This window comes from Narcine bancroftii, chromosome 4, assembly GCF_036971445.1.
Source record: "Narcine bancroftii isolate sNarBan1 chromosome 4, sNarBan1.hap1, whole genome shotgun sequence".
In the NCBI taxonomy this organism is placed as follows: domain Eukaryota; kingdom Metazoa; phylum Chordata; class Chondrichthyes; order Torpediniformes; family Narcinidae; genus Narcine; species Narcine bancroftii.
In genome coordinates this window covers 282,283,409-282,305,434 of record NC_091472.1, presented here as the reverse complement: position 1 = coordinate 282,305,434, position 22,026 = coordinate 282,283,409, and the positions used below count along the sequence as shown (strand labels likewise).

The 22,026-nt window shown below is 41.5% G+C and overlaps 1 long non-coding RNA gene across 1 annotated transcript; it reads left to right on the top strand.

Moving 5' to 3' along the window:
- The first annotated feature begins 481 nt into the window (after positions 1-481).
- LOC138760143 (uncharacterized) lies at positions 482-20,383 on the top strand. Its single transcript, XR_011355461.1, has 3 exons — positions 482-569; positions 17,283-17,579; positions 20,227-20,383. It is a non-coding gene; the product is annotated as an uncharacterized lncRNA (long non-coding RNA).
- Positions 20,384-22,026: the final 1,643 nt, after the last annotated feature.

The following is a 22,026-nucleotide window of genomic DNA, read 5'->3' as shown; positions in this document are numbered from 1 at the left end:
TCACCGTGATATCAAGCATGCACACCCATAATCCCCCAGGCAGCTGGAACCACTCTGTCAGTGCCAGTGCCAGGAAAGGCAGAGCAGTTTCAGCTGCCTGGGGGATTATGGGTAATGAAAATGGCTATTGATCTCACATTAAAGCAAAAAGAAGTTCTCGTTATAAAACCCGAGGCTCCTTTTCCAACTCTTCTGCCTGACATTTCCAAATGGCAGCTTGGGTTATTTTACTTTTGCAATTGATCTGATTTTCTGCCATTTGTGGTATTTAATGTGCTCTTAGGTATTTTAATAAAATGTGATCAACATTGGAACCATGACCGAGGTTTGTGGTGAGACACACATGCGATAGCCCTCGGCACCTCCATGATCAGCAGCACACTGGGCTATGGCACCCTGAGCCATCCCCAGCACCAACCACCATGGGGGCCCTGGATAGTGGCTCCTGGGTCGTGGTCTGACAGTGCCATTGTGACATCATCAGCCCATCCCTTTACAGCCACTTGTGGCAATGCCTTTACAGAGGAGGTGGAACAGCCGAGCTCCACCTGACTGTATCTTCAGGACAGGTCAGAGTTTGCATGCTGGATCTGCCCTCTGAGCTTTTATGAAGGAAATTTAAGCGATGTTTAGGCAGAAAATATCCACCTTTACACTCACTTATTTTCTCACTATAAAAGGCCTAGAGAGACACACCATGGATAGAGACATTTCAGCCTTTTCATACTCAGATTACAGCATTCATTCTCATTTGGCTGTTCACTGATTGAAAGGTGCTTATGTTTCAGGAAATCTAGTGAGTTATGGTAAGCATTAAGTATTAAAGTATTATTTTTAATGTAAGTGGAATTGAGTATGCCTGATAGTAAGAAAAAGGAGCAGAAAATAATCAATAAACCAGGTGAACCTATTCTGCCATTCAATAGCTTCATGAATAATCTATTCTTGGCCTGAATACTCCTTTCCTGCACTCTTCCCACATGCTTGAGTCCCTTGTTATTCAAATGCCTCTCAAGCTCTGCCTTGAATATATTCAACCAGGTCTTCTCTACAGTCTCTGGGGGAAGAAGTTGCAAAGAATGACAAACCTCTGGAAGAAAAAGTTCCTCTCTATCTATAGGCCTTTTTATAGAGAAAAAAACTGCGAACTTAAAGGCAGAGATTCTCTGCCCTCACGTCGCTGACCCTACCCTCATAAATGCTCTGTGATGCTGACTCCGATCCTTCGTTAGGCTTGTGGCAGAGGTAGAGCAGAGTGCTCCACCTTGCTTCATAAATGTATTGCCGCTGCAAGCGGCGGGCTGGGGGTGGGCCGATGACGTCATGATGATGCCATCAGCCTGCGACCCAAGACTTCATGTTTACATGCAAACATGGTGATATATCGGATGCAGGAGAATGAATATTCACGGCACAATCAATCAAACTTAATAATTAATGCGGATCATGGAATTGGGATGTTGTCATCCCTTGCCCATTCCTGTCATATTTGGACACAGTTGAACTGTTGCCCGAACCAGTCATGCTCCACTTTGATTCTGCTGCATTCCCACTTCACTACCTTTGTTCTCCTTTGCCATTCGTTTTAAAGCTTGAGGTTTGAAGATGTTGAGGAATTACAGAAAACTGGCCAAGTCAACCAGCCTTTATTATGTTTTATTGGGATTGCACTCCGTAATCAGGTCTGTTTAAAAATAATCTGTAATACAAGATACAAGTGACAATGTCGTAGAGCGAGGTTGTCATGGTAATATGTCCTTGATGCGCTCGTCACGTAGACCAGTCGCTCAGCCCCCACTGTAATCGTGTTGCAGCTACTGTACTCACAGTAGAGGTTTGCACATGCGTGAGCTCCAGATTGGCAGGCTGGATTTCAACGGAGTCCAGGCATGGTACAGCCACCATGTGCAGAGCTCTCACTTACTTGTAGATAGTAGTAAACAGTTATTGTTATGACCTCTCCTCTCGAGTCCATGTCATTACTCATCAACAAACATGGTTTCTGAAGTGGGTAGCGAGCGTCCTGTCCTTGAGGGATCACAGTCGACTTGCAAGTGAAGAGCCAGCACCATGTTGCACCAGTCGCCATGGCAGATGGATTAGATGACCTGGCCCACTCATCTTTGAGAAGAATGTTGCCGGGAACTGGCATATTTTCGAACAAGTGTATGATATATTTATCATGGCAACGCATAGTGACAAGCCTGCCCGCAACAAAGCATACATTTCATTAAATTTGCCAGGTCCAGAAGCCATAGAGAGGGAGAGATCATTTGTTTATGCAAGTGAAGTGCATAAAGGGGAGTTGATTCTCAGTCCAGCAGAATCAAGAGAGGACCCTGAGTGCTTGAAAAAGGAATTTAGAGAAATGTGCAATCCACAGACAAATATCACGATGGAAAGGCACAAATTTAATACAAGAAATCAAAAGCCTGGCAAATCAATATAAAGATAAGAGCAAAGATCTGCAACTTTGTATTGCACTCAGAAGAACTAATCAGAGATATGCTGATCTGTGACATTTATGACAGCATGAGGAAGGTGCTTCTGCACAAGTGATGTAACATTAGCGAAGGCCATCTCTACCTGTCTGATTTATGAAATGACGGAGGAGAATAGCAAGAAGTTAGCCTCCTGACAGCAAACTACCATGAAAGTTAATGCAGTCCAGATGGGATCTGCAAAAAAATAGTGGCCAGCGACCAGGAGGAAGAGTCACCCAGACAAAACCACATCATCGTCCATTACAAAGTGCAACAACTGCAGAGGTGACCATGCAGCGAGGAAGGAAGTGTGACCAGCTTTCGCCCAGCAGTGTCATGCCTGCAGAAAGTGGAACCATTTCAAAAGTTGCTGCAGATCTCGACAGCAAATCAATGCCAGGCACAGACCTAGAAGGACCAACTAGAGCCTGAATAGGATGAAAGCAAGATAGAAGAAACATATTTCATCAATGGGTTGACATTGTGGACTCAACAGAGACACAAATTAGGGGAAACAATGAAGCTTTCATAACCATAAAGGTCAATGGAAAGGCAACGGAAATGAAAGTCGACACAGGAGCCAAGTGCAACATCATGTTGGAGAAGGCATTCAGTTGACGAAGAAAAGTGAAACAGATCAAACCATGCATCAAGTCAACAAGTCTAGTGGCAAACGGGGTCACCAAGATCAAAACCATTGGCATGGTGAAGCTGTGGTGCTACCTACAAGGACAGTTACTTTACAGATGTTCTTCATTGTCCATGAGGATGTTTTGCCTCTGCTTGGCAAAAATGCATGTATGGACATGGAACTCATCTTGTTTAGTAGAGACGATCATCAAGTATGCCCCTCTGAAGATGATTTGTTACAGAAAATTTTCTCGGTTTACAGTGATCTCTTCTCAGACGAGTTTGGGAGGCTGCCAGTAACATATTCCATGAGGCTCAACCCAGACCTAAGACCTGTGGTTCGTCCAGTGCATCGCTTACCTGTGACCATGAAGGACAAAGTCAAGGCTGAGCTGAACAGAATGCAGGTGTTGGGTGTAATTACTTCTGTTTCAAAGCTGAGCGAATGGGTGTCCTCCATGGTCACCAACAAGAAGGACAGGAAAGAAATCTGGATATGCATTAACATACAGGACCTCAACACATCCCTGAAGAGATCACACCATCTGATGCACACCATGGAAGAGGTTGCAGCACCAATGGCTAGTGCAACCGTATTCTCAGTCCCGGATGCCAAGAACTCCTTTTGGCAGATCATGCGTGATGACAAATCGTCATTACTGACGATATTCAGCACTTCTTTCAGTCAGTACAGATCTCTCCAGATATCATTTTGAATTAATTTGGCCTGTGAAGTGTTCTAGAGATCCATGGAACAGATTTTTGCTGGGTGCCCCTGTGCCATCATAGTCGATGACATACACATTGGAGGAAAGAATGTAGAGGAACACAATGCCAATTTAAAGAAAGTGCTCCAATGTACCAGAAAGGTGAACCTGAGGCTCATCCCCCTTCAAGTGCAGGTTCCGGCTGAACCATGTCAGCTACTTTGGCTACATTTTTACCAGCAAAGGCCTGAAAGCAGACCCCTCGAAAATGAAGGCCATCAGTGAGATGGCGGTGCCAGGGGATGTTGCAGCCTTGAAAAGGTTTCTTGGTATGGTTAACTACCTGGGCAAGTTCATCCCAAACTCATGAACTCACGGTTCCATTGAGACAGCTTGCACTTAAGGATGTGGAGTACACTTGGCATGACCAGCAACAAGTTACTTTCAACACTTTAAAGAAGCACGTCACACCCACCAGTTTTGTCATATCACGATGTCCAAAAGCCAGTAATGCTGTAATGCCTCGCAGTATGGGCTTGGTGCAGCATGCTTGCAAGATGGAAAACCAGTGGCTTATGCTTCTAGGTCACTCACAGATACAGACACCAGGTACGTGCAAATTGCATTACATATACTTGGTGATCATCTTGTTATTTCCACCCATTTATAATACTGTCTGCAAAAAAAATTACAGTGTTCAATAACTTATGGTTAACACAATACCTTTACAGCACCAGCGATCGGGTCTGGGGTTCAAATCCAGTGCTGTTTGTAAGGAGTTGGCACATTCTCCCCATGTCTGAGTGGGTGCAGTGAAATGGGATTCACTGGTAGTGTGTTGTGCTAATGGCTGGCCCCACCCCATCTGCTCACTTATAACCCTGGTTTTCCCCCTAAACCCAGAACCCTTCTGAAGACTACTGTGAGACCCTATAAGCTATTGTTATAAGCTAATAAAAACGTTTGTTCTCCCTCCAGTCGTGAGAGCTTTTATTCACGCTACAGTGTGTTTTCCCCAGTGGCTCCAGTTTCGTCCCACCTTTGAAAAATACCAGTGATTGTAGGTCAATTGGGCATAAAGTGGGCAGCATAGACTCATGGCCATTTGTCTAATTTAAATTTAAATCTTATATTTGGAATGCTAAGAAATTTTATGAACTTTGTTGGTACCTTTCCATCTTTTAGCCTTTGCTTTCACACAGCCCCACTGTGGCTCAATGTGGATACGAGACCTTTTCTTCTCCTCATTGTCACCTTCAGAATCACAGTCAGCTCCTTTTACCTTTCATTTCTGGACAATCACCAAGGTATTCAGCTCAAACATTATGATATTTGATTTGCTCTGCTTATACTCTGGCTACACAGTTTTGGGTTGAGGCAAGTAAGTCCACACCTACTGTAATATCTCTTGTGAAGGTTTTCAGGGTTTTGGAGCTTCTTTCATCTTTCAATACTGACCTCTCTGAAAGCAGCAACTTGAATTTTCACATGATACAGCCTATTAGCAACATGAGTCTGAGACTGAAATATTTCCTCTTTCTGTCGGTTGACTTTGGAAGCCTAATCACCAACAATTTAAATGCTGCATCTTGTACTGAATCTGATACTCCCCACTTTGTGCGCGGACTTTTGTAGTGACACGGCTTATTTTCTAAAACTTCTGTTAATTAGTTTTCTCCAGCAATTCAAAATAAATTACACTCTTCCTCTCATCTGTCTGTCTTTGAGGTCTAATTATTGCATTGTTCAGAAAATGCCAAGTTACCGCTGAAATTACATCTTAAACTCTGGCTACTCTTGAAGGATTGCATTCAGAACATCTGGGTATTTCAACTGGTGCAATTCTTTGACCAACCCTTTCAATCCCCCTCAACTAAACTCTCTCCTTCGCTTGGCGCTGACGCATGATCAATTCACCAAAAGACTGAAGTTACTGGAACTGAAGACTTTTATTAGCTACAGATGGACAGCATCTCTTGAGTTGCTAGCTCACACTGACCTGGACTTGAACTGGGGGCAGAGTTATAGCATGACAACCTTTATAGGGGATAAAGGGGAGCAGTCATGAGCCACCCAGTGAGAGCAAGGTCGAACATATAAGATCAATTTACATACACAAGTGGTTTCACCACAGATGCAAAGTGTCTTTATCTTAAGCACCTTCTCCTTTGATTCCTCCCGTTTCCTCCAGATCCAGACTGTAGCCATGGACACACTAAGCACCCTTACCATTCCTACCTTTTTGTCAAGTGTATTGAATGGTCTTGGATCCAATCATACTCGGTCCCATTCTCCAACTCTTCCTCCAAAAACTTGATGACTGCTTTAATACCATCTCCTTGTACCCATGCAGAACTTAACAATTCTATTGAATTCACTCCAAACTTCTACTAGTCCTTAAAGTTACCTGGACTGTTTCTGACACCTCTCCCCCCTTTCCTGGCCATGTGGCTTCATCTTTGTTATACTCATTATTCATAACCAGATCAAAGAATTGTAACACTCAACTACTTAATAGAGTTTCAGGCTGAATATCTGGGCCAAAACCACATATCTGCCCACACGACCTGCTGTTTAAACATTATTTTGTCTTTGTTACCTTTAGTGTCCACTGTGTTAAAAGTCTCTTAGCAGATCTTTCCTTCTTAAGTGCTGCCTTTAACCTCACACTGTCCAGTTCACCAATGACCTTGATCAAAATCAGAATCAGAATTTATTGTCATGAAACTTGGTGTTTTGTGGCAGCGTCATAGTGTAAACGTTCAGATAATAACCATCTTACAACATTACTATAAAATAATAACAATAAAAGTGCTCGAGAAGTAAGGCAGTGTCTTTGGTTCATTGATTATTCAGGAATCTGAAGGCAGCAGGGAAGAGGCTGTCCTTGTGCCATTGAGTGTTCATCTTTAGGCTCCTGCACCTTTTTCCCTGATGGTAGCAGAGTGAAGAGGGCATGCCCTGGGTGGTGGGGGTCTTTGAGGATAGAGGTTGCTTTTTTAAGACACTGCCTCATGTAAATATCCTCAGTGGAGTGAAGTCTGGTACCTGTAATGTTGCAGGCCAGGTTAACAATGCTCTGGAGTTTATTGTTGTCCTGAGAGTTGGCACCTCCATATCAGGCAGTGTTGCAACCAGCCAGAATGTTTTCCAGGGTACATCTGATGAAGTTTATAAGAGTCTTCAGTGACATACTGAACCTCCTCAAACACCCCACAAAATATAGCCACTGCAAGTCTTCTTTGTGGTTACATCAACATGGAGGATCCAGGACAGATCCTCAGAAATGCTGACACCCAAGAATTTGAAGTTCTTGATCCTCTCCACTACTGAGCCGTCGATGAGAATTGGGCATGTTCCCTTAACTTCCTCCTGAAGTTGCATCTCTTTAGTTTTGCTGACATTAAGCGCAAGATTGCTATCGTTACACCATTTAACGAGCTGATCTATCTCCCTCCTGTACGTTTCCTCATTGCCGTTTATGATTCTGCCAACAACTGCGGTGTCATTGGCAAACTTGTAGGCAGCACTGGAATTGTGCCTGGCCACACTGTCACGTGTGTATAATGAGTAATCCTTGGGGTGTGCATGTGTTGCTAATCAGTGAGGAGGAGGTGTTGTTTCGAATTCATACTGACTGTGGTCTTCCAATGAGAAAGTCGATCCAGTTGCAAAGGGGGGTACAAAGGCCTAGAGTTTGTAACTTCTTAATCAGCACTGAGGGAATAATGGTATTGAAGGCCGAGCTGTAGTCGATGCAGAGCAGCCATATGTATAAAATGATCCAGAGCTGAGTGGGAAGCCAGCAATATTGCGTCTGTTATGGAGCGATTATGACGATAGGTGAACTGCAGCAGTCCTAGTCTTTGCTTAGGTACATGTTAATTCTGGCCATGTCCAGCTTCTCAAAGTATTTAATCACAGTAGAAGTCAGTGTTACTGAGCAGTTGTCATTGAGGCAGCTCAAACTACTCTTCTTGGGTACCGAAATGATTGATGCCTTTTTGAAGCAGGTGGGAACCTTTTATTGCAGCAATGAGTGGGTGAAAATGTCCATGAAACACTCCAGCTAGTTGTTTGGTGCAGATTTTCAGTACACTGCCAGATTCGCTGTCAGGGCCTGACGCCTTGCAAGAGTTCACCCTCTTGAGTGATGTTCTTATGTCGCCCTCAGAGACAGATATCACAGGGCCCTCAGCCTTTTCAGGGATTCTAGTCGGCACTGTTTGGTTCTTTTTCTCACAGCGGGCATAGAAGGTGTTCAGCTCATTGGGTAATGAAACATCACAGCCATCTAGTATTTTCCCTCGCTTTGTAGGCCGTAATGGCCTGCACTCGCAGAGAGACAATGATTTACATTGTCTCTCAGTTAATCAATTCTTCCATTTAAAAATTGTCCTCTGTTTTCAAAACACTCCATGACCTGACCTCACTCCCCATTTCTATCTTTATAATTCCCTTTAGTTCTCTAAACCTTTGGGTATCTCCCCAAGCTTCTCTTTGCCTGGCTCATCTTAAATTGGTTTTACTTTATAATATTTCTTGAGATACAAAAGGTGCTATATAAATGGGAGTTATTGTTGAGTTGCTGTTGGTATTTTTCAGTGGTCCAGCCACAACAAATAATGTCATAATTTCCAGTGCAGAATAACTTGTCTCCTTTCATGTTCCTGTTCTTTACTGAAATGTCAAGTGTTCCTTATGGATTTGCTTTGTGATAAAATCCATAAACACTCAGTATTGCAGAAGAGATAAATATTAATCCACCATTAAAATAATTGGAGGAGGAACCATTCTCTTGAGACTATTTCATCAGCTTTCAAATTGCTCCCAGTAATTTGTATGATTTTTTTGCACAGAAATAAAAATTTAGATAATTTTTGAGGAAATATAGCAGACTTGAAAGGCCAACATGTCCTGTTTCCACTCCATAAATGATTATATGGTTATATTTCTAGAGAACAGTTATTCTTCAGTTGCATTAAATCCACTTTATATTCTGATATAAAGAAATGATTAAATGATATTGTTTGAAGATTTTTTTTTAAAGTGATAGAAATAGATAGAGTTATATAAGAGACTACTGAAGGAACTCAACATTTTGGCAGCATCTGTGGAGGAATGGTCATCCAGTGTTGCGACTCTTTACTCTTTATCTCAACTGAAAGATTAGAGATGAGATAACATAACAAATTGAAAAGGAGGGATGGGTCAATATCTGACAAATGATAGGTGGATCCAGGTGAGGAGGGATTGATTGACAGCTGGAGTGAGGTGGGAGAGGGAAAGGTGCAGATGATGACATAAGTGGGAAGTGATAAGCGGAGACAACAAAGGGCTGCAGCATCCATTTTAACCTCCACCTTCCACCCTACTCCTCTTCCCATTCCCACACTGATCTGTCTGTTCAGAGCCATCTTCACTGCCAGACTGAGGGCTAATGTAAATTAAAGAACAACACCTCATATTCCACCTATGCTGTCTACAGCTCAGTGGTATGAATATTGAATTTTCTAGTTTCAGGTAATGAGTCTACTGAATTATGAATTACCTTCCACTTCATCTCTTCCCATTTATTTCCCTTTTCCCACACCTACCTATCCTTATTTCCCTTTCTTTAGTTCCTTCCTCTTCCACCCCTATTTTTCCCCATTGGAATCTTCCACTTACACTCCCCTCTCCACCAGCTCCCTCTGGACTATTATTATACCCCTATTATCACGTTATTAAATACACAAAACTGCTGGAGAAGCTCAGCAGGTCCTGTAGCATGTGTAGGATGCTGATGAAGGGCTCAGGCCCAAAATATTGGTTATATAACTTTGCCTTCTATGGACACTGTGAGATCTGTTGAGTTTCTACACAATTTTTGTGTATTTACTACAATCTCTGCATCTGTTGGCTTTCTTGTTTCAGAATCAGAATTTAAAGTCATGAACATATTATGAAATTCATTGTGACAGCATTAAAGTGCAAATGTTGCTATAAAATTACATTTAAAAACAAATAACAGAGTTCAAAAATAAGAGAAAGTGAAATAGTGTCTGCGATTTATTATCTGATGGCAGAGGGGAAGAAGCTGTCCTGCTCTGGTCTTCAGGCTCCTGTACCTCCTTCCGATGGTAGCAGTGTGAGAGGGCATGGCCTGGGAGGTGAGGGTCCTTAAGGATAGAAACTGCTTTTGTAAGACACCACCTCTTGTAGATGTCCTCGATGGAGTGGAGACTAATGTCTGTGATGGCACTGGCCGAGTTTGCAACTCTCTGTAGTTTTTTCTTGTCCTATGCTTTTTGACACCTCCATATCAGATAGTGATGCAATCCATTAGAATGCTTTCCATGGTGCAATGTAAAAACTAGAAGTCTATGGTGACATACCAAATCTCCTCAAACTCCTCAAGAACTATAGCCACTGATGAGCCTTCATCATGATTGCATCAACATGGAGGCCCCAGGACAGTTCCTCAGAGATGTTATCATCTTCTCTTATCAGATTCCAGTGCTAGCAATCTTTGCCTGATCTATCATTCACTCCACCCCATATGACTCATCCTCTACCTCACCCCTTTGCTTTCCTTTACCTTCATCAGGCATCAGTCAACCAACTGCTTCTGTCTCTTTTTTCCTTCCTGATCCACCAATGCCCACTGACCCCAGTCCTACCCCTCCCATACTGAACTCATTATACCAGCCCTGATGACATGCAACAATGACCATTCTTTACCTCCCACTAATGTTGCTTGACTTGTTGAGATTAGGTTTAACTTTAGATTCCAGCAACTGCCCTCTCCTGTGTGTCTCAAGCATTTAAAAATTAATTTGTTAGGCATCTTTTGCTCTAGTGTCTCATCACCAGTCATAGCAATTTAATCAATATATTTTGTTTTAATTGCAAATGTAACTAGATATTTTTGTAGCATTTAATTAAATCTTCAATGATATTGTTTATTTCCAATAAAAAAAATGAAGATAAAATTTTCTTAAGCAGATTATGTTGATCCTGTTATCACAGGATCTTACTCCAGTATTAGTGTGGTGCAGAATGCAGGTTGATAGTATTCAAGATAAGTGGACAGCTTCCCCGCACTTACATGGATGGTAATATATGCTGGTGGAGTCCTGAAGAATTTCTTCTCAGCTCTGACAATACGAAGCCTGGACAACTTAATGGCTCGTCAGCTTTCCATTTAAAACAAGCCAAAGATGAGAACTATCTGGCTGACAGGAATGCACATGCACGCACATATGCAAACACGAGCTGTAGAAATATTTTGGGTGTTATTGAATATATTTCCAGATTACCATCATGAAACTGTTAAATTAAGTTTACACCCTAAACTTTTACATTCTCAGTGCTTTAACATTTTAAAGGCCGTGGTTAGATCATTACTCAATCTTGCAAACCAAATACCAAAACATTTTTGCATGCTCACTATTCTTAAAATTTGCTACCCAAATCTGATCACAGCTTCCTAAAGTCAGAAAAATTAATTAATTAATTTCAACTTTGAATCACTTACGATAAAGGGCAATATCCCACTATTCTTTTTTTTGATCGCTGTTCTGCATGTGCTTACGATGACTTGTGGATTAACTCATAGATAACTACTTTGAACTCCATCCAAACTAATTTAGTTTCACTGATTTGGGCTTTCTATCTAACATTTCCATACAATTCAATATTCATCTACTGATTCCAATCTGTATTGCATTAATACATGATGCGACTGAATGAATAATATTCAGATTCAAATACTAGTTCATTCAGATGGTTACATAATGAAATTTCCAGATTTAAAAGACATTTTCCACAAGGATAGCTGATTTTTTAACACTATATACTTTAATAAAAAGAAATCACGTCAATTTCTAATTGCTTCTTGAAATAATTTAGTTTGATAAAAACATGAAAATATTTTTCAAAGTGGCTTCAAACAAGCAATTGTTTTTATGTCTGCATAAAAAGGAAAATACTCTCATTACAAAGAATGTAATTTATTACTTCATTTATTTTTTTGAAGCCCTACATCAAATATTCCAAACAAATTTGAAGCCATTCCTTGTTTGTTAGCAGCATGCCATCTTCATGCTTTAATTGTATGTTGTGCAATCAATATTATGCAACCTACCAGAGACAAACAGGTTTTATATCAGATATGTGATAATTTGTGAATTTTTACTGCAAAGTCATGCAATCTGCCAATATATTGCAACCCACATTACAGTCAAAACAAGCAGCATAAACCGTAATGAAAACTGTTTCAAATCAGATGGCTCAACAACATACTGGATGGCACGGAACAGGTGGGTGAAGGATGCATTGAGGTAAATTGCTGAAATTTAGCTCTTTATTTAAACTGAGCAGTTGAACATTTATTTAAGGTTCTGAAATTATAGGTGTGGATAAAAACACCAAAATGCTGGAGGAACTCAGCTGGTCTATTCAGCAACTATAGGAGACAGAGATATATTGCCGATGTTTTGGGCCTGAGCCCCTCTTCAAGGAAAAATCAGAAAAGGTAGAAGCAGGAGATATCAGAGAGCCGCAGAATTCAAACAATGGGGGAAGAATCCAGACCAACATTCTCTTCATTTCTTGTCTCCCTTCGCACAGACATGACAAATTCTACCTAGTCCCTTATCACATCCAATTAACACCTATTGTTGGTCTAGAAAATACACATTTAACATTTTAGTGAAAAGAATAAAGAGTCACCAACATTTCGGGTCTGAGATTTCAATACTTCCAATAGATTTTGGGTGACCTGCTGAGTTTTTCCAGCACTTTTGTGTATTACATGAAGATTTGCATGAACTGTGGCCAAATTATAAGATGCCTGTAAATGAAAATTGATTATTTAAGTATCATGTCCAAGAGGAAATCTATCAATGGAAGATGAATGGAAGGCGTGGAAAGTTGTGCAGATGGGAGCACTGGTGGGGGGGAAATAGGGGACATCCTGGAAATCCCATAGCGACAACACAAATGACAGCAGGTATGGTCACACAGCTTTAGACGTTTGAGGCTGAAGCTTCAAGGAATGGTACGAAGGTGTCATTGAATGCCATCAGAAAAAAGGTCCAAATAAGGTAGTATCACATATATTCAATTGGAACCATCTGGTTATTAATCTATTAGCAATATAAGAAAGGGACTGATATTCACACTTGATTAGACCACACTCATCAATTCCCATTCAGAAAGAGGCCACTCATTCTAAGGGCAAGCCCAATCACACCTCTTTAGGTTTGCTGGATGCCATAGCTCTGTGAGTAAAGCAGTCCATTCTTAAGAAGAATCCAACATAATGTTAATGACATTTTTAAAAAGTTAAATTAGTATTTTACATCTGTCTTCCACAAAGAAGAGGGTGCTTCCAAGTAATAGCAGAGGAGGAGATGGTTGACTCTGAATATAATAAACATGATATCAAAGAGGTATTGATAAAGTTGGCTGGCAATTCTCAAGAAGTGGCTGGGTTGCAACCTTGGATTTTGAGGGAATAATTCTGCACGAGGTGTAACCTTGAATTTAGATGACAAAATTGATGCCTTTGAGGGCAAGTTTGTGGATGACATGAAGATGGGTGGAGGGGCAAGTAGTGTTGAGTCTGCAGTGGGACATAGATAGATTGGGAGATGAGAAAAGTAGTAGCAGATGATGTACAGAGTAGGGAAATTCACTTTGATGGAAGGAATTAAAAAATAATTTTCTCAGTGGGGAAAGAATTCAGAAAGTGGAGATTCAAAGGAACTAGGGAATCCTTGTGCATTGAGTTGGTAGTAAGGAAGGCAAAAGCAATATTAGCATTAATTTCAAGAGGGTTAGAATATAAAAGCTAAGATGTAATATTGATACTTTACAAGATGTTGGTCAGACCACATTTGGAGTACTGCAAGCAGTTTTGGGCCGCATATCTAAGGAATAGTGTATTGCTGTTGAACAGGGTCCAGAGGACGTTTACAATAACTATTCCAGGGATGAAAGAGTCAACATTCAATGAGCTCTGATTCCAAGAGTAGGAGAATCTATGACTAGAGGGCACAGACTCAGAATAAAAGAATACAGAACAAAGAAGAGGAGAAATTTCTTCAGTCAGATGGTTGTGAATCTATTCAATTTGTTGCCTTATCTGCTATAGAGGCCAGGTTATTGGGTGGATTTAAATCAGAAGATGATAAATTCTTGATTAGTTAGGACCATAAATGTTATGCGGAGAAGGCAGAGAATGGGGTTGAAAGAAAAAATACACAAGCCATGATTTTAATGGTGAAGCACATTTGATGGGCTGAATGGCCCAACTCTGCTCCTAGGTCTTATGGGAAGACTGAGAAGAAATTACACAGGCACAGAATATATAATTTATTGATGGAAAAGTATTTAGAATCATTGATCTGGGGCAGGATTAATAGTTGTCTTGAAGGAAATGAATAAATGTAAACAGTACAGATTTAGTGAGGGCAAAATCTGTTTCAGCAATTCTTTGATGAGGTAATGAATAGAGTGGATAAGAAAGAAGCCGTTTACAGACTTCCTAAAAAACAGGTTTATTGGCAAAGTGAAAGGAAATCCAAGATACAGAGTCTTTAAATGTGAAGGTTGAGGGCATCAAGTGCAATAAGGAGGGTTGATATTCTGGAAGGCTCTTCAAGAGTTAGATTGTTAGAGATTAGAAACAAAAAGAGAGTGATTGCTTTCTAAGGGATGTGCAGATCAGATTCTTACTTAAATGGCAAGCAATTGCAGCATGCTGCCAGACTTGGGAATGCTGGTGCGTGAATCGCAAAAGTATAGTTTGCAGATACAACAAGCTATCAGGAAGACAAATAGAATGTTGGCCTTCATTGCTAGAGGGATTGAGTTTAGGAGTAGGAAGGTTATCCTGCAACTGTGCAGGGCACCGGTGAGGCTGCAATTTAGAGTACTATGTGCAGTTCTGGTCTCTTTATATGAGGAAGGGTAATACTGGCCTTGGAGGCAGGGCAGAGAATATTCACTCGATTGATTCCAGGTTTGAGAAGGTTAGCTTAAGAAGAGAGATTGAATTGTCTGGGACTTTAGAGGAATGAGAGGAATTCAGAGGAATGAGGGGGAATTTATGGAAATGTGATAAAATTATGAAAGGAATAGAAAGGATAGAGGTAGGTAAGTTGTTCCCATTGGTAGGGGAGACTAGAATTAAGGGACATAGCCTCAGGATTCAGGTTAGTAGATGTGGGATGGAGATGAGGAGGAACTGCTTTACCCAGAGAGTGGTGAATCTATGGAATTCACTGCCATTGAAGCAATAGACACTACCTCAGTAAACATATTTAAGAAGACTGAATAGATTTTTACATAGTGGGGGAAATTATTTAAATTAAGCAAATTAAGCAAATTAAGGAATATGAGGAAAAGGCTGGTAGGGGAGATAAGCCAATCATCTCATCAGCCATGATCTTACTGAATGGCAGAACAGGCTCAACGAGCTGGATGGCCGACTCCTGCTCCTATTTCTTGTGTATCACAGGCGTCCTTACAGTCAGCAGTATATAAAGCAGCAGACATGTAGAAAAATCATGGAGAGGTATAATAATAGTAGGGTTATGGCAGTAGAACATTTTAACTTGGATTGCTTTAGTGTGAAAGGTATAGAGCAGATAGATGTTTTAATGTGTGTCCAGGAAAGGTTCTTGAGCCAGAACATAGACCAACAAGAGAGGGATATTGGGATGGAAATGTCAATTATGAGGAGAGACTGAATAGTATACCCTTCTTCTCTTTGAGTGAAGAAGGCTAAGATTCAAGATTATTTTATTGTCAAGTAATAAGATAAAATAAAAGAGAAAATATAATATTATACAAAATTTCCTTTAGTTTAAAGACAAAGGCAGACAAAGACTCACTATCAGCAAAATCCGCCCATCACCCTTTACTGCCAGAGAAATAGAAGCAAAAGAGAGTCCCTTCAGTGTCCCTGCATGTCCATGGCTCACTTCCAGCACTCCTGTAGCCTCTGTAAACACACAGCCTTCAGTTCAAACCATCAGCAAACCGAGCTCCAGATGCACACCTCTGCTTTGATCTGGAAACCTCCAGCTCCCCTCTCACATCGTGGTTCCAATTCAGCCAGTTTTGTGCCAGTTTCCAGCAGTCCACAGCCTGGTGTGAGTCCTTTGACCACAGTTGCCAGTAGCCCACATCCTATGTAGGTAGGTACCTTACCTCGAGTTACCGTCAGCCCACCTCCTGTGTTTTCTTCAGCCTCAGAACCCCTCACTGGTCTGCCACATGGTCACTGTCCCATGGGTCATCTCCTCTGCTTCTCCCTTTTCAAACAGAGGGGTGGTCTCCCAGTTTTATGGTGCCCGGCATCAGTCCTCTGCTTCCCCGGAGTTTGCAACCCCTCATGGTCACTGCTGATCATAGGTGCCAGAAGCAGGATTATAAAACAAACCGTCGGGACTACTCCTTTATTAGGGTGTTTAAAGCCTGTCCGGAGCCAACAGCAGTTGGACCCCACAGGGCAGCACTCAGAATTCGCTCCCCACTTTCCGTAGGTCCGCAGAAGTGGCATCATTTTATTTTTGGAAGAGAACTGGTAGAGATATAAATAAAAGGCAGAGGGTTAGAGTCAAAGCGAAAAGGGCTTCTCAGGAAGAACTTTCTCATCCTGCTTAAGCATATGGAGAAACCAGATACTCTTACAACATTTTGGAAGTATCTACATGAGCCCTTGATTACTAATACTGGTAAATAGGACTAGTGCAAATAGGTCAGCAAGTACAGTTCCCTGTTTCTATGCTGGATGACTATTTTACTCTATGGTATAAAAAGGGCATTAAGAACATGGATATGAAGTGACAACCAACAGAGGGTAATGGTAAATGTTCTTGGGCGGGAGGACAGTGAACAGTGGAGCTTGTTGATGTTTGAGGCAGCTGCATTTTTATTTCTCTTATTGACTTAAACATTGGTGTAAATTGCAATTTCTAAATTTGTACATGGTACAAATACAAATGTTATGAACTGCAAAGAGGATAATGATAGATTACAACAGGATATAACCCACTGGTGGAATGGGCAGATACATGGCAGATGAAGTTTAATTCAAAGAATCATGAAGTGATGCACGTTGCAAGGAAGAGTAAGGAGGAGAAATAGAAAAAGGACACCATTCTAAAATGGGCACAGGAGCGGAGGAACATGGGAGGAAAATAAGCACAAATTATAATACGTGGAAGAGCTGCTTACAAAAGCATTTAATGAATATTTGAAGTTCTGGGCAATGCAGGTTCTATAAAAAGGAAGTCATGCCAAACCTTTATAAAACAATGATTCGGAATGTACCATTCAATTGTGGTTGTTACATTAGAGCATTAGGGAGAGTCCAGAAAAGATTAATGAGATGACTCCTGAAATAAGAGAATGTTGTTTCAAGAATAGACTATAGGGGCTGAAACTGTTTGCTTTGAATCAATAGAAGACAGAACGCATTTGATGGAGTGGTCAAAGACAGTCACAAGGCAGCACACCTTGATGCTTCTGATCACTGAGGGGTCTTCAACCAGCCCAACCTGAAGAAGTCTCTAATGCACCACCTGCAGGATGAGAGGAGCCAAAACACACAATCACTGCTACCCCTCCATGAAGAATGCTGACCGAGCCATCCCACAACCGCACTTTGGGAGGACTGATCACCTGGCTGCACTTCTACTACTGACAAACAACAGACACTGAGGACTACAGCACCAATGGTGAAGATGGTGGAAGTATGATGGTAACCTTGATTAGAGGGAGGGGGTAGATTAGATGTAGTTTTTAGTTTTTTTATTTTTCTCTGCTTTTTTTAAATTTGGTTATTTTTTTGTGTACAAATGATTTGTTAGGTGCTTTCTTTTCTAAAACTCTGTATGTAAGCTTTTATGTTAAACTCAATAAAAATAATTTAAAAAGAAAAGAAATAAAATATGGTGGAAGGTGGTGGAGGAGTTCCTTCAGGACTGCTTAGAATTGGTGAACTGGACCATATTCAAGGATTCATTCTCAGACCTGAATGAATATGCAATGATTGTCACCGACTTCATCAAGTCCTGAGTGGGTGACTGTGTGCCCATGTGAACATACTGGGTGTACCCCAAACAGAGGCCATGGATGAATCAAAGGTCTCACAACCTGCTGAAGGTGAGATCTACAGGAGTCCAGGTACGGCCTGGGGAAGGCTATCTCAGCAGCAAAGAGGCAATTCTGAGGGAAGCTAGAGTCTGAGTTAGATACTCACTAGCTATGCCAGGAATTGTAGGCCATTACATCTTACAAGGTGATGCCGAACACCATAAATGGCTGTGAAGCTTCATTCCCAATGAGCTAAACAACTGTTGTGGTCAATTTGAGAATGAAATCGCAACAGTGCCTACAAGAATCCTTCCAGAGGCACACAATTCTGTGATATCTGTCTCTGAGGCCAATGTCGAACATCATTCAAGAGGGCAAACCTTTACCCTGATGGCGTACCTGGCAGGGCACCTAAAATATATGCCAACCAACTATCTGGAGTGTTCACAGACATTTTCAATCTCTTATTCATGTCGTCGGAAGTTCTCACCTGTTTCAAAAGGGCATCAATCATCCCAGTGAGCTGCCTCAATGACTATCATCCAGTAGCACTCATGTGTACTGTGATGAAATGCTGTGAGGTTATGTACCTATGCAAAGATCAGGACGATATGCAATTTGCCTACCACTGCAATTGCTTCATAGCATGTGCAACATACTAGCTCTCCACTCAGCACTGGATCACCTAGACAACAACACATACATCTGGCTACTCTTCATCAACAACAACTCAGCCTTCAACACCATCATTCCCTCAGTGCTGGTCAACGTTTAAACACCTGGGCCTCTGCAACTGGATTCTTGACCTTCTCATAGGAAAACCATAGTCCGAACGAATTGGAAACTCTCTTTCCTCCTCACTGATATCAACACAGGAAGACCTCAAGGATCCGTGTATAGCCCACTGCTCTACTCACTTATACTCCCATGACAATATGGCTAAGCTCAATTCTAATGCCATCTACAAATTTGCCAATGACACCATGACCATCTGCAGAAATACAGATGCTAACAGGGAGATAGATCAGCTAGTTGAGTACTGTCACAACAATAACCTTGCATTCAATGTTAGCAAAACCAAGGAGCTGATTGTGGACTCCAGGAGGAAATCAAGAGAACATAAACCAGTCCTCATCAAGGGTCCAGTAGTGGAGAGGGTCAAGAACTTTAAACTCTTGGGTGTCAACATCTCAGAGGATTTATCCTGGGGTCTCCAGGTTGATGGAATCAAGAAGAAGACTTGTCAGAGGCGTATGAAGAAATTTGACATGTCACGAAAGACTCATGAATATTTCTACAGGTGTACCAGGGACGAAAGACTCAGGTGTGCCAGGGAGAGCATTCTGACTGGTTGCATCACTGACTGGTATGGAGGTGTAGGGAAATAAACCAGAGAGTTGTTAATCTGGCTAGGAATATCACAGTCTTCACTCCATCAAGGACGTACAAGAGATGGTGCCTTAAGAGAGCAGCCTCTATCCTCAAGGACCCCTATCATCAAAGCCATGCCCTCTTCACACTGCTACCATCAGAAAGAATGTATAGGAGCCTGAAGATGAACACCTATTGATAGCTCCTCTGCTATCAGATTTCTGAATGGACAATGAACCACAGACACCACCTCACTTTCCCCTACTGTTGCACTATTTATTTATTTGGAAATGTAACTATATTTGTACTGTAATGCTGCCACTAAAGTACAAATTTTGTGACATAGTCATGACAATAAATTTTGATCCTGATACTTAAATAAAAAAGAGATGATGAGCGACAAGAGAAAATGCCTCTTTATGAGTTGGAAAACAAAGCGCAGGCTAATGGAACTCAAGGATGTTTGGTGGAGAGCAAGCAAAATTCATTTGTGCACAATGTTGGATTTTCTTTGATAATTGAAAATCAGAAATCTAATGATGGATCACAAATTCACGATTTTGATTCCAGTTCCTCGTTGCTTCTGAAGCGCCAATACATGGAGGATCCTGTACTTACAGAGTGGTTTTTGGTATTGAACAATGTACACTTCTGAGATTCTGAGGTCACTCTGGCCACCTTTGTAACACCTGCAAAGCTTGCTTTGCATGACTTAAAGAATTGACTCATGAGTAGGTTCCAAACCATTGCTGGGAACCCAGGTGAAGTAATGGCCTAGAAAGTGACCTACAAGATTTAAAAGGATTTATAATAAAGTTTTCTGCCATCTCAAAGCATTTTTTTTAATAGCACATATTTCAAATGTTTTGTTACCGGAACAGTGATGTTGAAATTTCCTATGTCCAGTTCAGGCTCTTATAAAGACGTTGTTCTATTTGCAGATATTTAGTCTAACTTCTGCGAATTCAGCATATAGTTCCTAAAAGTGCTCACCTCAACGCAAGCAGCAGATCTCCAGCTACTGAGAAATGCTGCAGCTTAAGCAATGGATGCTGAAATGATGGGAATGGGATGGGAGATTTAACAATAAGAATTAAAAGGACCAGAAGAATCTTTTGAATAATCATTCCAAAAGCAGGCATGTTCTTTGGGTAAAGAGGGAACAGGATCGTTCCAGAACCACAGGGTAGTGTGAAGCTCAGTGGTATTACTAATGAATTTTGCAATATCCATCCCTTCCTCTCCCTTTCTCCCTCCCTCCCGTTTTTCAGAGCTCTGCCTTTTTTATGCCCTGAGCACTTTAAGAACAGTGAGTACATGGAACAGTAAAACACAGTACCAGCCCTTCAACCACAATACTGTGCTGTCCCATGTAAAGCAATCCTAACATCAATCTAACACTTACCTCCACCTATTTTTCTTATATCCATGTGTCTATCTATGAGTCTATTAGTACCATTGAACCATAGAACATGACAGCATAGAACCAGGCTATTTGACTCATCTACTCTATGCCAAACTATTATTCTGCCTAGTCCCATTGACCATAGCCCTCCATACTCAGCCCTTCAATGTACCTATTCAAATTTTTCTGAAAAGACAAAATAGAGCCCACATTCACCTCTTCACGTGCAGATCATTCACGCTCTCACCGCTCTCCATGTGAAGAAGTTCCCCCCAGTGTTCCCTTTAAGCATTTAAATTTTTATCTTTACCCATGCCCTCTTGTTTTTAAATCAGCTTCAACCACAACCACTGGCAGTGCAGTCCAAGTACCCACTACTCTGAAAGCAACCTACCTCTCATATCTCCCTAAATTTTCCTCAAATTAAATAGATGTCATCTGATATTGATCATTGCTGCACGAGAATAAAAGTTGGTAGCTGTCCACCTTATCTATATCCCTAATAATCCTATATATATCCATTAATGCTACACATCACCTGTTGCACTGAAAAGTCCTAACTTGCCCAACCTTTCCTCATAAGACATGTTCTTTAATCCAGACAGGTTTCTGGTAAATCTCCTCTTCTTTGGCTTGGCTTCGCGGACGAAGATTTATGGAGGGGGTAAAAAGTCCACGTCAGCTGCAGGCTCGTTTGTGGCTGACAAGTCCGATGCGGGACAGGCAGATACGGTTGCAGTGGCTGCAGGGGAAAATTGATGGGTTGGGGTTGGGTGTTGGGTTTTTCCTCCTTTGCCTTTTGTCAGTGAGGTGGGCTCTGCAGTCTTCTTCAAAGGAGGTTGCTGCCCGCCAAACTGTGAGGCGCCAAGATTCACGGTTTGAGGCATTATCAGCCCACTGGCGGTGATCAATGTGGCAGGCACCAAGAGATTTCTTTAGGCAGTCCTTGTACCTTTTCTTTGGAGCACCTCTGTCACGGTGGCCAGTGGAGAGCTCGCCATATAACACGATCTTGGGAAGGCGATGGTCCTCCATTCTGGAGACGTGACCCACCCAGCGCAGCTGGATCTTCAGCAGCGTGGACTCGATGCTGTCGACCTCTGCCATCTCGAGTACTTCGACGTTAGGGATGAAAGCGCTCCAATGGATGTTGAGGATGGAGCGGAGACAACGCTGGTGGAAGCGTTCTAGGAGCCGTAGGTGATAACTCATATATCTTTCCTATAATGAGGTGACCAGAAATGAGTACTCTAAGTGTGGTCTAACTGGAAATTTATAGAGATGGAACATTACCTTGCAGATTCACAACTCAATCCCACAACTAATGAAAGTCAAC